Source organism: Polyodon spathula, chromosome 13 (genome assembly GCF_017654505.1).
Source record: "Polyodon spathula isolate WHYD16114869_AA chromosome 13, ASM1765450v1, whole genome shotgun sequence".
NCBI classification, from domain to species: Eukaryota; Metazoa; Chordata; class Actinopteri; order Acipenseriformes; family Polyodontidae; genus Polyodon; species Polyodon spathula.
In genome coordinates this window covers 10141431-10159323 of record NC_054546.1, presented here as the reverse complement: position 1 = coordinate 10159323, position 17893 = coordinate 10141431, and the positions used below count along the sequence as shown (strand labels likewise).

The following is a 17893-nucleotide window of genomic DNA, read 5'->3' as shown; positions in this document are numbered from 1 at the left end:
AGTAACACTGCTAAATAAACATAGATGGAATACATGTTGTATGGACTACATTATTATTACTAATAATGTAGTTATGTTCCTACTAACGATATTACTACTAACTAACAATAATAATAATAATAATAATAATAATAATAATAATAATAATAATAATAATAATAATAATAATAATGTACAGTATGTAATCATTAAGCAGGTACATTGTAGAAGTTCACATAGTTACTTTGCCCTTTGTTTAATTTTAACCTTGTCATGAAATGAAGAACGTCTGGTTAAGCACTCTGAGAGGTACTGAATTGTGTATGCAAAACAGATTCCTCTGACATTGTTTGCTGTACTGTGTGAAAATGTCTTACGGCTAAAAGTAAATGACAATGCATGTAAACACTTGACTGGTACCCATAGGAAAATGCTTCTTTTAATCTGAAATATATCTCTGGGCATCAAAGTGTTATCTCTGACAGCTTACAACCCTTACGGAAATAACCTATAGAAAGTCCTATAGTAAATTGGTCAAGTCCTACAGAATATCCTTTAGGATTTCTTTAAAACCTTTCTAATCCTATATAGTGCCCTATAGTACTACTGTAGGGAGACCCTTTTGAGTACTATAAGAGGATATTTTTTTTTAAAAGAATCCTTTAGGATTTCTCTGAAAACTTTTTTAGTCCCATAATGTCCTATAGTACCATTATAGGATCCTATAGGACATTTCTGTAAGGGCTCAGTGTTTTCTTACTTTGCTTCCTTTTAATTCGCAGGGCCTCTGTCCTAATAACTAACTGGAGTCTTAGTAACAGCATAGAACACAAAGCAGCGTGAAAATTCTGTTAATTTTAAGGTGAATGCAAAGTGTTAACTAAATGAGGGGTCTGTCTGCTTCTGACTGGAGTGTCAATGTTTGAGGGTCAAGGATTTGCTATTTTTCCAAGCTAATGACACTCTGTACTCAGCCAAGCCTGACAGGTCATAACCCCAACCATCCCAAAGTAAAGGACCTATAAAATACTCACAAAACAATCTGAACATTCCCGGTGATTTCTTCAACCAGAGTCTTAATTAGGTTCTTCTATTCATCCTCCCTCTTGTACAACAAAAGCTGGCATGCGAGTGAACTGTATAGGAAATCTCTCACCTATTATTAATTAAACCTCCATCTTGTATTTTTTGTGATCTTGTTATGATTTAGCACACATAAAAATAGCTATAAGTAAAAACACGATTTCTTTACATTTAAGTTAATATCTCTTTGGTTCACATGTCCTAATAGCAATGCCACAGCATTACAATAGAAACCATTTTAATAGCACATAGAAGAGGAGTATAGAAGAGGATAGTCTATTCTGTCATTCAGAAGAGGATATATATATATATATATCTATATATATTATCCTATATATATATAGATATATAGGAGAGAAGAGAGATGAGGACTAGGAGAGAGAGAAGGAGAGACGAGCAGAGCAGAGAGGAGATGAGACGAGATATTGAATGTTTTGTCATTTTGGCAAAGCAGCTCCAAGTGTAAAATAATAATAATTTTTTAGGCCATGAAAATCATCAGTATTACTTTCACATGACTTTATCTATCTTGAAATATTTCTTAATATCTTATTTATTTAGTCAAGCCTTTTGGAATGTGCGATGGGATTTTAGGTAAGAAAAGAAGCAAAAATACTTGTGGAACACTGTGACATACAAGAACAAGACAGCTGGTCTACTTAGGTATAAACTATTGATGGAACTAGAATTTTGCGTTTGTTTTCTTTCAGCCTCCATACAGTAGGTATCCTTTTATTGACTTTTGTTTTCACACATACATACCTGGAGGTTTCATTGGTTTCATTAGGTCCCACTGCAACCACACAACAAACCAAGTCAAGAGCACAGAAAAGATCCATCAAACCCCAGGCTGTGATGTTGAACAGTGATATAGCAAAATTATTCCTACAGATTTCATGCTACTAAAAGCCTACTAAAGAACAATACCCTTTGTTGGCATGGAAAAGAGATACATAATGACAGTCAAATATATGCATATAGTGCACTTCCTCAAGAGAATAATCAGAGGCTATTTTTCTTGGTCAATCCCCATTAAACTGATTAATAACTTGGCACAAAATGTACAAGCAGTTCTATTTGCCATATTTATAGACCTTTCCCATGGGGATGTCATTGTTAACACTGTGATGAGTATGGGGTCTCTTCCCTGCTGTTGCTATCAGAAAAAGTACAGGACCTCACTAGAGATGGAACAGAAGGAAGAGCCAACAGAATCTATATTCCCTTCAAAACACTTACCATTTAATAGCTATTTATACATTGCATGTTTACTCTTGTTGAAGACAATAGTTTCCCTCTCTAGAGAAACATTTGTCTTGGATATATCCACTCCTAAGACTGTTGTCTCACTTCACTTGATGTGCCCTGTAATTATTGCTTAAATTTACTTTTTCTAAACCCTCTCTCTCTCTTTGGCAACTATACCCTCCAACATTATTCAAAATCCTTTTTTTTCTATAACACCATTTTGTACTTATGTTATTTCTGCTCAGAGAGGCTTCTTTATCTTGGCTTCCATCTGTATAGCATAAAATCATCTTAATTGCAGAAGTCACTTTTTTGTTGCACAGAAAAGCAGTGTTATTCTGAATGTGTATGCAGTCAGATGCAAGGAAATAAAATAGGTCATTCATGGCAGATTTTTTGCACTACTCACTGTTTGCCTTGGACAAAAACAGGCCTCAACTATAGCCAAACGGAAAACTTAAGAGAACACAGGACATTTTAAACGCTGGCAAAAACACAACAATATCACAAGAATAGTGCATAAATAAACCTCAGAACAACACAGCCAGAATTAGTAGACAACAATTAGTATCTGCTTTCTGGTTATATTTTTTAATAAAAAAAAAAGTGGCATTCAAAATCAAAGTTGACAGGTGCCAATAAATCAAGTGAAATCCTAAATCGATATCAAATACCAGGGAAATTATGACAAATGGCATAGCAGCCATAAACACAAACACAACTCAGCAGGTCATTCATTTCATGGTCATGCAAAATAAACAGACACTTTTTTTATTTCGCCCTAATAAATTTCTAAAGTCTCAAAGAATAGTCCATCTGCTTCGAATAATTTTTAATTTCCTATTCTGTCTCATTCCCATTAGCTATTCCACTGAGATATTTGCTAAATTCTTTCATTTACCTCCTCCCATCTGTATTCAATTACTCTATTCCCAAACAGAGTTAGTTTTTGTTTCTCCTAAGAGTAGTGAAAAATATCCCCACCTGTACCTTAAGCAAACGTTCTGTGGGTTTTATTATCTGTTAGACTCTATGAGTCATTCTAATTCGATTGCATGTGCTGAAAGACAAGGAGGACAATCTGGTTTTGATGTTTTCTGGCTATGGTGAGAAACAACTGCCCTACTCTCATAGCTGATCTATTAACTTGCTAAATGCCTCAACAGATGTTCCAAAATCAGCAGGGATTCAGAGTTTATCCTCATGACTGGGATTTCTTGTAAGCCTGAAATATTCAAACAACCAGAGTTCAGAGGCCAACAATGTGCTTAGTTCTAGATTTAAGTAAATTATATTTTTAAAAACAAATCTCTAGTTTATTATGTATATTGCAATACAAATAGGGGTGTGTTGCAGGGCTGATTTGACAATTCATGCTCTTTAAACAAGTTTTGTTGCACATTATAAATGTAAGTACTGTATCTCCTACAGCAATCCTGACGATGTTTGTACAGGCATGTTCAGGTCAACCTAGCTTACACAATGCAAATGTAACAGGCATATAAAAAGTAATAAAAATAAATAAATAATACAAATATATTTTGATGGTATCACCCTTGAATCGTTAAATTCAGAAACAGATAAACCACAGTTAACACATCTGAGGTAATTACAGTATAATTACTATCGTGCTTTAATTGTTAAGACCTGGTGGACAACTAGATAATACAATACTAATAATACAAATAAAAGCCTCAAGACCCAATTTTGTTATATCAGAAAAATGACTTAATACCTTTTGGTATTTACAGAGGCAGAGAAGAAAATTAATAAGAAGTCTCTATCATGCAAGCATTATGTGTCTTATATGTGTAACTGAACACCTGTAAGAATATAACTCATTATAGGCCCCTGACATTTAAGTCCTTTCTCTTCAGCAGTAAATTTGCATTATCTTTTCTATTCAAAGAATATCTGGCATTAGGTCAATAGCTTGATAATCACACCTAAAAAAAAAATACAAGTTGACATATTGTCAATTTTTCCATGTACTACTGAGCTGAGTATTTCACAATATACATATACGTGACTAATAAGTGAGTCTCATTTCTTAGGTAAAATGCAGGTACTCAATAACATATATGTATGTTACAATACCAAACTTACTGGCTCTGTCACAGGCTCCATCTGCAGTCTGCAATCCAAAGTTAAACACAGATCTTGAGCTCCTTAGGGCTAACAATGGGGCTGATTTCCAAAAATCAAAGTAGAAATTCAGAACCTGCATTCTCCTCATTACAGTTTACCATCTTTAAGTCTTTCAGCTGATGTTAATGTTGGCTGGATCGAAGACATGTCTCAAGAGGATTACACCGATAGTACAATGTCTGTTTAATATGGATATTGGATCTTTTTCACAGATAATTGCAATTGCAACACAAAATAACTCTGACTACCATATTCTTCCTTTCCAGGATAAGTAGTATACTCTACCAGAATCATCTGGAATGACTTCATGTAAGACTTCTCTTCAAAAGAGAAGTAAAACATATGTTTACAAAGTCTGCAAAAATGCATCTCCTGCTGCATTCTGTTGTTACTGTATTAAAAATGTATACAGCAGAATGTTCGCAGAGTTAACCTCAGTTAACTCAACTGATGGATAACTCGACACCTTCACTTCTCTCGGCATTGTCGTTTCACATGACTAACTGGAAACGGATCGTTAATTCACTCATTCATGCGCAACTGCCACGTGCAATGGGTTACAGTGTCAGTATAATGAGTGAGAAGCGAAAAATCTGTTCAATTGGCTTTAAAACTCAGTTTATACGGGATAAGAAGCTTGTCAGCAGAACTTTCAAAGCGCATGTTTTTGCATGCAAATCAATCGGCAATGTCTGATTTCTATGTGAAACTGTAAGTTGTTTATTATTGTTTTAATTCTGTATAATGGACATTTGTTAGACAAATCACACAATACAAGCCAATACCTAAAGATATAGTCAACAGTTAGTGCACAGTTTGTGGTTGGATTGTTTTCATTAAAATAATGCTGTAGTTATTTTATTAATTTTTATTTCAAAGTTTATGAGTTGTAATCATTCACTGTAGTTCTTTTAATCATTTTCCTAAGGACATTTAACTAAAAAATAAACTTGTAGATACTGTAATACTGTAAACATGTGAGTTTTGTTACTTATATGCATGTTAATGCCATGGCTCATGTGCCCCATGGGTAACTCGACACCTTGGATAAGTCAGCACTAAATGGCATGCCCCTGGGGTGTGGAGTTAACCGAGGTTAAGTGTATTTTCAAAATATAACCCAAAACTTTTTATATGATTGTATTAACATATAAAATACTAAGCATTAGGTTTTCTATTTCTATTTTGTAATAAATCTGACCCAACTTTAAACATATTGTGTACGACCTCTTGTGAAAACAAATCTTATATAAAATAGCATGTATTATTGTTACTTAGAAAGAAAAAGTAAAGCAAAAGAATAATCACAGACGAAAACAAAACCTGAGTAGAATGGAGTGTGATATATCTTCAATCAGTACTTGAAGAGCAAAAGTCGGTTAGATAACTGCCTCTGTAAGTTTAGAAGATGTTGGCGGGATCTTGTGCTTCTCTGGTGTATGCCCCTCCATCATACCTGATCTTATAAAGGAAACTTCTAAACTTGGTAGGTGGCACTCATACACATCATATGACGTATTTTAGTGTGCTATAATGTTTGGTGCAAGTGCTGACACTTGTTTTATAAATAATTTCAAGAGTTATTGATGTCAGATTTGTATAATGCAAAACTACACCTTAAGCACGCATTGCTTCTGGTCACTGCACATCTTGCCCCTATTCAGTCATCTGCGTCAAGCGACAGTACAAGATGCCTTCCGTCTCAGTTGATCAATCCTAGGCCACTGTAACCTACCAAAGGTATGGACACAATGTAGGGACGTGGTATCCTTTACAGTTAACTACTCAGATGACCACATATGCTTCAAACTACATAAATAGACTTGAAATATTTGAGACTGTGACAGGAGTGAAAGGAGTCCTTCTTGTAATTCACCCTCGCAACTACTGGCAGTGCTGTGCAGGAAGGACCGAGACCGAGGAGAAATGCTGAGTCAGGGTTGGGGCAGAAGCCGCAGTGGTAGCGGCCATCTTAACTTGGGGCAGGACCTCATGGTCGAGCCCCATTATTGCAATCGGCTGTGCTGAGCTCGACGATTGGCTGAGGTGGGGCAGTGCACTGATTGCAGGGGTGGAGCTCGGCACTATTTAAGCTGTGGGGTTCTGCCATTCAGTCTCCCTATCCTGAACTGAGATGATTGTTCTGCATAAGCTCTGTGAGTTTGTTTTTTTTTTGTGGTTTTTATACCCAGACTGAGGATTCTCAGGCCGGCTGCCTCCGAGCCCGGACTTCACCTGTGATCCTTGGCATCTCCAACAACTACCATTCCTGCTTGAGAAAGGGAGCCCAAGCCACATGCTGTTCTTGGTGGATTGTTTGTTTTTCATTTCAAGCCTCTGCTTACCATAGCTGGTAAGAGAGGCAGCTTTTTTGTTCATTGCAAATTGTGTGGAAACCCACTGCCTGGGACTTTGTATTTCTGGGTGTGCTATAAATAAAAATCCAACCCCAACTACGTTTTTCCAGTCACATCACTTCCTCCCATAAACCACCACAGAGACCTACAGCATATTCATTTTGACAGTCTTCTACTTGTACCTGGTATCTAGTCGCTTCATGTCTTGCAGTTCAAACTCATTGTAATGATCTAGCTACAATTAGACCATATGGTCTATAACAAACGTACCAAAATGAAGCAGTTTATCTATTGTGTTGTATTATAAATATTTGCATATTCTGAATTAAAGTAAAAAAAGCAACTGAAGAACCAAAAAAAGGGTGCACAGTAATAATGTTAATAAAATGAATTACATATTGGTTAGTACTCCTTTAAAGACTGGACATGCTGTCATAAATCCCTTGCAAATGAATGCAACAATGAACAGAGAAATAGCTAGAGTTCTGTCTGCTATCAATAAAGCAGACATGTGACTGTTATTTCCTCTGGCGTGACTCAATTACCCATAGATACAGAGGTCATATAATGTGGGATTTGTAAGCAATTTACATACTTGAACATGGGTCAGATGATAGTCATATTGCACATGTGCTGCAGTCATTTTCACCTGAATAAAAACATCCCCTAACCGTAAGTCCCATATTAATGTTCCTAATCTACCCTAGTATTGTAGATCAGATTTTTACACCTATTGGATTAGACCCCAATGTCTTAAAAAATAAATAAATAAATAAATAATTGATAATACCATGTGGCAAAGTGGTTAATGAACAGACAGACAATTATAATCCAGATGCAAAGTTTGTTTAATGCTAGTTTTGTGTCCAGTGCCTGACGACGAAACAAACAGTAAACAATAATGGAGGTGAGTAATACAGCAGCGTGTATTACTTAATTTATAATCCCCGGGTTTGCCCCTCAAATAACAGTCCTGTTTTTATTATACACCCACACAAAACACATACACAAGTCTGTTAGTGCGTGAATTAGTGCTAGTGGTGCAAATACTGTTATTTGTGATACAAGTGCAGTGCTGTTCCAGGTTTGTGCTGGCCTCTGGTGACAGCGCCGGAACGTGTTAGCTGTCTAGTGATAACAAGCAACAAATAGACAGAACAAACAAACACAGGTTCTTCCGGGTCACTTTTCATAAACCAAACAAAGGAAAACAAAGGAACCAATAACATCGCTTCGACCCATATTTATATTGCCACTCATGACCACTTGGTAAAGAAGCTGCTCCTCCAATCCACGGCTGCCACATCATTTCCCTTCTGGGTCAATGAGTTAGTGTACCGAAGCTCCGTCTCTTTTCTACCTTTTAACCCTCGGAATGAAGTGTCAGGCCAAGTAGTCCAGAGTACTCTGTTCCCATTACTTAGCGCCCTCACAGGCCGGGAAGGAGATTTACCACCAAGAATCATTGTCTTTCTGTCACATACTGTTACACATAACTTCCCAAAATCAAGGCCAACACTCTTCTTTTATCAGCATACGTATGCTTCCACACAGCATAACATCTTACAAATAATAATAATAAGCATAACATCTTACAATAATAATAATAATATTTGAAGTAACGGTAATTAAACAGTAAAAGTAACTACTGGTTCTTAAAAGAACAGACATTATTTACATCCAAATTCCAATTATTTACACATGTTTTACATAAAATGTGTTAAAAACAATTATAACCTAAAATGAGGTTCTCTGCATGCCTCCAGATAAGACCTCCCTCATACAAATCCAGCAGGGGCAAAAACAGCTGTCATCTTCAGGAATTTTATGTCTCAAAGAGATTCCCATTACAAAGGGAAATATAGTTTTTTACTGCAACTTTACATGCCAAATGCACATGTTGCACCAGCAAAGTCTACAATCTTTGCACCTTTTACCGAAAAAGAAAGACACATAGACCTGTTTAATAAGATATAATTGAAAACAACATCAGCACCAGCTGAGACTATTAAGACTACCACATGCCTTTTTCCTATTCAATTCCAAACCACTTTTCCAAGGCTACAAATATGACAGCCCTGACTGCCACAAGTATATAGCCAACTGGTCAGAAAGATTATTTACTGCTTACACAAACTTACTCAGCAGGATTTCCAATACATTTGTGCGTTCACTCACACGAAGCAGTGGTACATGATGCTAAGAGGTATTAAAGATGGGGCCAGCGTGGCGAATGACAGCAATAAATGTTTAAAGCGGTAGTTATCACTTTTCAAAGGGGCCTCCCTGTCAATGTTGCAGATCTAAAATCAATAAAATAGATTTATGGGCTCTGGGAGATTATCCCAGCCTGGATCTTTTGCATTGCGTTCTTAATTTTTTCCACATAAAAGAAAATGACCATCATAAAAAGACACATAGAAACTGATATCTACTCTGCACTAATCCTCAAGCGTTTTCTGACACCTTTTTTAATTTTCAGTTTTCAAGGTTTGCACTATTAATCATTCAGTAGAATGTAAAAAAAAAAAAAAAAAACCTTCAGGCTTTGCAACCTTTATACATGTTCAGAGTAACACAATATTTCTATATACATGCAGGGCTTAACAACGTTATAGGATTTGCACACTGTACTTGGCTAAAAGTGGAACTAAAAGTAATCAACATAGACTGAGCACTCGTTTACTTCACCCTAATAACTGAAATCCATGTCAATGCAATAGATTATTTGGGAATGTTTACAGAGTTTGTATTGTTGTTAAATTTAAACTTGAAATCATATGGAAATAAGTACAAGAAAATAGTATAAACATTAATGTATCAGTAAATTATCTCACAGCATTCTATTGCTCAGTTGCTAAACATGACTGGAAAACAAGAACAAACTTGGTCAACATGTTATTCGCCCTCCACTCTCAGGAACATCATCCTGTATATCATTGTATAGCCATCATGAAAATAGTTTATCATAGTTTTTTGTTATTTCTATAAACAAGAGATAGATCAAACAGATACCACAATAATATACGTATTTGATAATGACCACATACCAGTAAACTGTATGAAAAAGTCAAGGGAAAATACTTGCTTAATAAAAGTCACCCTCATGTTGCTTATTTTGCTCTGGTTTGTAAAGCTGTTGAGTGAACACACTGTCCAACACATTCTGGAGTGTGCTCAAGGGAAGATACACTGTGTGTTAGAGAGCAGGAACATAAACTGATAAAATATTTGAAACCATGCAGTGTTGTTTACCCATCATTACCACGGCCGTTTAATGGAAAGTTGATATAGCAAAAGAAATACTGTACAGGGGTTTGCTGAAAAACAAACAGGAACACCTGGTGGCATAACACAGTCTTTAGGGTCATATTGTGAAACATCAATTATTTTTGCGGTGTCTTGGACCTCCTAACAGAGTGTCCTCTATTGCGTCTGTAAGATACTCTTTTGACAGAAACGTTAGGTTACTTACCGTAACCCTGGTTCCCTGAAAAAGAAGATGACCACCAAAACATTATGTATGGGATATGCCTGCCTATTGGTAGGTATTCTCTGAGCTCTCTATACCAGAGCTTCTGATAGGCTCCTTCCTGTGATGACACCCAGGTCAGAGGCCGGAAGGCGATGCGATGCAACCCTGGGGACCGGAGGCCACCCTGGTGGTTGACATACGCCTCCACTGATGTGTTGTCCGTTCGGACCAGCACATGATTTCCATGCAGCGTCAGAAAAAAGTGCTGGAGAACCAGGAAAACAGCCTGCAGCTCCAGCATATTTATGTGCAGTGCTATTGAACAGCCTAACCAGGTGCCGCGGACTCCTCTGCCTTCCTAGACCGCCCCTCAACCCAAGTTGGAGGCATCCGTCGTCACCACTTGGCGAGATAACACCACTCCCATCCTCACGCCCTCGCGAAGGGGAACTGAGGGGGCATCCTCCACCATCGCAGGGCTGCGGCCACATGTAAGTCACTGTCAGCCTAATACATCAGGACGGGGCTCCCCATTACACGCTTGTATTATGGTAGCGATTACATGTCAGGATTCTACTTGCATAATGAACATTTGTAATTTATGTGTTACATATTGCAGGTATTTCAAATATGTTTTGTCTGACAGCTGTAGGTTTATCAGAAATAGTTTAGCTGGGTCTTGTATGAGATTTGATTTACAAACTGACTAGAAAATTTTAAAAAAATGAAAAAAAGTCAAATTTATGTGATCCTGTAGACCTATGTGTAAGCTGCATGAGAGCTTTGTGAAAATACTGAACTTATGGGAAAGCAGAAGATTCATAGTGACTTGACAATAGAGGAGTTTCAAACGTGGCTGCATTGACCAACATGTCTATCAAGTCTCCTGGGTGTTCTGTGAATGGCAATGTATGAACAAAACCACCACTGGAAAACACAACTCTGGTTGCAAGCAGGTCATTGTGGTACGATTCTGCAGATACTGTATGTACAACATCTTCTGACAAGCAACAAATATGCTACAAGGGCCAAAGTCATAGAAACAATGGATCTGATGTAACAGAAGTGGAGGCTGGGCATGAACTGGCGACCCTGCATACCGCAAGTGAGCATCTTAACCATAATGCAAGAGCTGGGCTCTGCATTCGTGGTTTTAAAGCTTTGAACCTCATCTCATCTCACCGACTGGGGACACACAACACTGCCTGTTTCATTGGCACGCCTGTTTTCATGCAAACAATGTTCTGGAAGCTGGGAGCTACCTTGTTTGCTGGTAAGGCTAGTCTCGTATTCTTTGTCCAATCCGTGTATTTTTTTTTTCTATGGTGTACATTATGTTTGTATTCAAAAATAATGCCAGTAAATTGGGAATAAAATTAAATGGCTCATCAAAATTCAGAATGGTCATTATTGACATGAATGTCTATTTATTTTAAGATTAATACCGGCCATAACAATCCAGTAAAGTCATTATCATCAGGATAATTAATCCCCAGTGGTAAACTGAATGAAACAAATAGGATGTTTCACACATTCGCTTAAGTGTTTTTCAGGTAACATATAGCACTGCAGAGTATAATATTCCACTAGCCTTTATAAAATGTTGCCCACATTCATATTACATTTTATATTATATATGTGCCAGTATTTCTAATTGCATTCATCACAAACCCCACTTAAGTTCCTTAAGTATATTTATTATCATACTAACTAGGTCTAAATTATTAAACCTTAATGACGCAAGCTCCAAGAATATGTTGCCCTTTATTTTCTCCACACAGAATCAATGTTATACATTAGCAGTATAAATTAAGTAATACTTTACCATGGCATGCTGCTGCCTTCAATTCGTTCACCAAGGAAGACGTATATTCACAGCTGAAAGCTCCCTCTGGCCTCTTGGGGAAGGATGATATAGTTCATTTAATGAAAGAGCTTGGGGCTGGTAATGGCTTAAATGATACATCTGAGGTAAAGAAAATGCAGGAAAGATTAGACAAAACAGGATCGTTGAAAGCACTATACGTATCATTTTCATGTCCACTGCATGTATTTTGTATAGCTTGGAACTAATCATCAGTCATGCTACAATTAGCATAACAGTTTAAACTTGAATACAGTGTTTAATTTGCTGTATTTATCACACAATTATCTATGGGTCATTCCACACTTCCTCACACAAGGGTGTTGCCTGTCTGTGAATAAATAAAATACAGAGTCCATGAGAATATTTCATATTCCAGTCTCCAATCCTATTTACATTTTAAATGAATTCCAAAAGACTTTGTCCAAGTGTATAACAGCTACAATGAAAGGTTACATCACAGAAAAACAACCACTGAAGACCACCAAATGAAACCTACCTCAAATTACAGCTCCTAACAGTTACCCATTCATTCTGATTTCTAAGTATGAAAAAGGTGTCTCACACTTTGATAACCACGATTAGAAGAACAAATTCTAATGTCACACTTTCAGTATTTTTAATTAAAGCAGGCCCATATCTCAGAATTAGGGGTTTCAAAAGCATTATTTTCTTAATTAATATATTTTAAAAACATACAGCACTACTGTATTCTTCTTCTTCTTTTGAAAGTTTTTTTTTTTTGATGTTTTTTAAATAGGAATCGATCTGAATGTCCTTACACTCCATGTAATTTACCAACACAACAAACACAATGCAACAGAGCTGTTGAATACCTCCCTATCTTGGGCTGGTGAGTTAGAAAATTGAACAGATCAGGACAGACCAAAGTGAAAAGGGAATGAGTGGTTAGATATCTGGTGGACCTATAATGTGCAGGAGCCTCACCCATCCGTCAGGGCCTGCGTGGATGCTTGAAAATGTATTATTTGTTATGTTTTTAACTTCTAGTGCAGAGGTTTTGTTTTTTTTATTCGTTTGTTTGTTTTTTTTTAAAAGATCTACCGCAATGTCTTACCAAGGTTTTGGGTTATCTTGTGCAACCTCCCATTGTCTTTTCTCTAGCATCCCTCTATCTTGACATACGTGTTCTGAGCACATGGGCAAGGTATTTATCCACTCAGATCAACATGTTTTGTAGCAACTGCTGAGAAAGGTCTAACATGACGATAAAGTCTTTTTTTTTCATTAAAGGGACAGGCGATTAAAGTAAACTCCAATTCCACCTTATATAGAGTAAAAATAGAGGCATAGATGGACATTTACGTCTCCTAATCTTGCTTGGCTTAGTAGAAAATCAACTAATTGATCATTAGCCAGCCCCTAGTTACTAGGATTGATTTCCTACATCCCTAAATACAAAGCAGGCAGTCAAGGACATTCTCCCTGGTCAAATAATGACAACAGTCTTTTAAAACGGATGGGCTGTACAATATTTTTTAAAATGTTTACAGACTGGCTTCTATGATGATTTACCAGCTGATGACACTCTGATAGATTCTCATTGTTTAGATAGGACACTGTAGCTGCAGTTCAATTGACAGAAATTAATTATTTATCATAATTTCATATGATCAGCAAGGTTTCAAGCAATCATTGGCCAAGTGAAGTCTATGCCATATCTATAAGTCATTTTGTTTTATAGCCCTTTAGAATCTGCTGAGAAAGGCTGCATAGGGACTGTGGCTTTTTGTTGAAATTAAAATGTCAGAGAAAAAGAAATAGAACAAAACAGGGAATCTGCAATTAATTACAAGGCCATAAAAATTCAATAATCATGAGGCAATGCTGCTTTCCGAACAGCGCTATCTGATTGAAGCTAACAGGAATAGAATGCATTCATCTTTTCAAATTAGTTTTTTAATCTAACAAGGATATATATGGATGTGTGGTCTTTTAGTGTTTGGCTAGGGTTCCTGTTTAAGTTGCGAGTATTGTGCTGGGCACACAGAGCTTGTGAGCATGCCCAGACCTGACATGTTCATTCTATTACTAAATCCCGTGAGGGTCCCCTCTCCTAGATCATCTGTCTCTTTTATAGAAATAAAGAGAAATCTAAATTGTACCGTACAAATGAAGAAATTAGTCGAAATGGCAATCCAATAAGGTGGAAAGCAAGATGAATAGTTATGGGAAGCACTGAGTTGTGCTGATCTAATTCCTATCCACAATACGTCACGTCTACGACAACGCGTTGATTATGTTGTTGTTTTTTTTTTTTTTTTTACAAGATATCGATATTCTAAACAAAAATAGTACATCATTTCAGTGTCCTTCTCAGTGTTGGTGGCATATCTGTTGATGGTCACAATATGGAAGTCCCAGGAGCTTATTTAGGTCTAGCGGTTTTACATGACATAATAAATACTCAAACTACTAGATTTTTATTTTATTGTACCAGTCAATGTAATATCAAGCAGCATTTCAGTCTATTTGGCAAAAAAAAAATAGTTGGGGATTTGCATTACAAATATTACTCCCTTATCGACTATTTTAACTTTTCAAATTATTGTTACTATTAACTTTACTTACAATGCACATTCCATGCTTTAGTTCATATATTTACGCCAAAAACAAAGGAAGTGATTAGGTTGCAGAAATCCATTATATAATACTATGTTCTCTTTTGGTCAAAACACTCAGTTAAAATTTTGTTAAAATAAAAATCAAAACACACTAACTGTCATTAATAGCTAAACCATGACCAGATAGGCCAAAACTGCTTATCTTAATTTTATTTGGATTATTGTTTCATGTTTGATATTATAAATACCTTTACATACCTAGACAAATCTTGACAAAACTTTACGACTTGGTTACCCCATCAATAATCACTCATAACTATCCACAGAGCAATATTTTTTACTGTGAACAAAGATGACATCAATCAATATCTGGTTGCACATACTGTATGTTTGTAATACCACACCATCTGTTAATATAAAAAGGCCTTAATACTTTGTGTTTTATTGATTTCACACAAGCTCATTTTTATATTGTCCATCTGTTTTATTTAAATTTCCGTGTTCCACATTCCATACATCAAAATGCATTTTGTGAAATATTTATTTTTAAACAGGTGCACACTTTGCTTTGCAAAAAGAAAATGGATTGCATTAATTTGAAGTCAAATTTCATGTTGCTGAAAATTAAAAAGATTCTTTGTTAGTTTTATTATGCCAGGCCTAAACGAGGTACAGTACATAAAACAATGCTCAGCTCATTAAACAGAAACGTATGAAATGCCCCATTACAGGTTTTAAAGTATCTTGATTGAACCTAGTATTGTGTACCTGGTGTTCCAGATCATAAAATTGTGATCTAAAATTTCTGACAACATATTTCCTGATGGAGCATTATAGTTCCTTCATTAACAAAGTTTGACAATAAAGTCACAAGGTTTGGATAAATATTACAATTGGATTATGTTTGGCAGACCTACATTTTTTTTTTTTTTTACTATTATTATTTTTATATAATATTTATAAAGGATAGGTAGGTATTCCCTACGGTATAACGGGTTATTGTATTTCATGTATGCAACTTACACTCAAAATCAAAAGAGACTGCTGGATGATCAGCTGGTTTTATTTCAATTTCCTGATATTAAATGTAACATTTTTATTTACATAATCACTAATTACATACATTACAGTACCCATCCATGAGTCAGTATGGTGGAAAAATGTAGTTTCCTAATATTTTTTGTAGTGTAATCTACAGTACGAGAGTGATTGACTAGATGAAGTAAACTACTTTGATCTCTTCAGTTCTGATCACATGTCCTATTGATGTTTGTTGTTAAGTTAACCCGTTCGTTAAGATAATACTATGTTGTTTTTCATCCATCCTGCTGTATATTAAAGGGGACTGGGTTGATACAGGATACAGCAAATGATTGATGGAATGCTGTGAGATGAAAGCAAGGCTAGAATGTCATGGACACATCTAAACTGAACATATTGATGCCTAGTAATTGTTTTCTGAAACTACAACATCAGCATGATACACAGAAATGTGCCAATTACAAGTAAGCGCCCTGTGAAGTGTTGATTTAGCAATGCTCATTTTAAATGTAGCATCTTTTTGCCTGCAGATCTTAGTATAGCTGTTGTCTAAATCATTAAAGTATGACCCTCCAAGAATTTGGATAAAAGGCACTGTATTGTATGAATCAGAAATGTAAAGGGTGCCACAATGCAGATTTTGATGGACATCTGTTTCTCCTCATGGGAATCGTTATATATTCATGCTTCAGGATACAGTTGTTGTTGTTGTTGTTGTTTACGGCACAATTAGAAAATAATTGAATCAAAGCCAAACAGTATTTCTGATGTGTATCTTCCTTATCCTTGCTCCTTTAGGTTCCCTTTGCTTTTGCAATGAAAAAAGAAGGGACGCCTCAAGCCTCAATGTATTGATTACATTTCGTCAATGTAATATACGTTATATAGATATATATATCTATATATACCGAATATCTATACCAGGATATTATATATAATATATATAATTTAAATAAAAATAACTGGCCCCCTTTCTGTCTCTGTGTATATGTTACGATACCAGTTAATACCCTGCACACAGCAGCCCCTTTTAATCAGGCTTACTATCATGCCTGGACTGAGAGTTAGTGTTGTCTGCGTCAGTGATTTAATATTAGGTAGCATGCCATGCATTATACCCTTGAGAAAACAAGATTTTGCTTTGCAGTGATCTCCCACTCATTTCTTTACATGTAAGCCATAAATATTGTAAGTGTACAATTGTGAATTGTTTCATGTAATTGTTTATCCACTCTCCTTTTGGACATGCTTGGCAATATTCTTGATAAATGAGTAGTATATGGTTTGAAAACCAGAACCGTTTCTGTGACCTGTAAACTATGTTACACTAAAAGTGATAAATGCAAAGATTTGAACCCAAATTGAAACTCATCCTATCCCCACATCCCTATTCCCACACTCTTTGCTATCATATGTCAATTGTTGTGTTCATTATACCCTGGGTAAGACTACAACCCAAACACACAAAAGCTAACCATTATAACCCTAACATTAAAAAACTTCAAACATTCAATCAAATTTAAAAAGGTAAAACTCCCATCGTTTCTTGTAAGTTTTACCTAATAAATAGGACAGACAAGTCTTTAAACCCTCTTAATTTATCTACACGGCCAGCACAACATCGTAGTTGGCAACCCTAAAAGAAAAGTCTGTACCGAAGTGTCCCTTGCTTCAGAGGTCATGACTCTCTTTCAGAAACCAGAAGCAAAGCAATAAATTGTGAACGTGTGACTAAAGATTGGTCAGCTGGTAGAATGGCAATTAATCAGCTCTTACCCAAGAGGTAAAATAGGGACATGACTGTCATTGTATAATTGGGCCTCAATAAAGATGTTACACGGCATCCACAGTTTTGACAGCTAGGTCCTTCCGGAAGCCATGCTTGTTAATACAATTCTTATGGTCAGAAGAGGCCATGACAAATCCACCTGGATGTTAGGTGACAGGTGGCAGACCTAACAGAGACTTCCTACTAGGCTCAGTGTATTTTGGCAGTGGTCCAGTCTTCGTTAGATGAGCGATAATCTTTCTGAAACAAGATGAAGCCTGCTCTTAAGGAGCAGACACTTTTAAAGTCAGGTAATCTTTTCTTATTGGACATTCTTGAACATGA

General features: G+C 36.2%; 1 pseudogene; it reads left to right on the top strand.

Annotated features, from left to right (window-relative positions):
- Window positions 1–17893, top strand: part of LOC121325880 — a 66195-nt pseudogene that overhangs the window by 10881 nt on the left and 37421 nt on the right.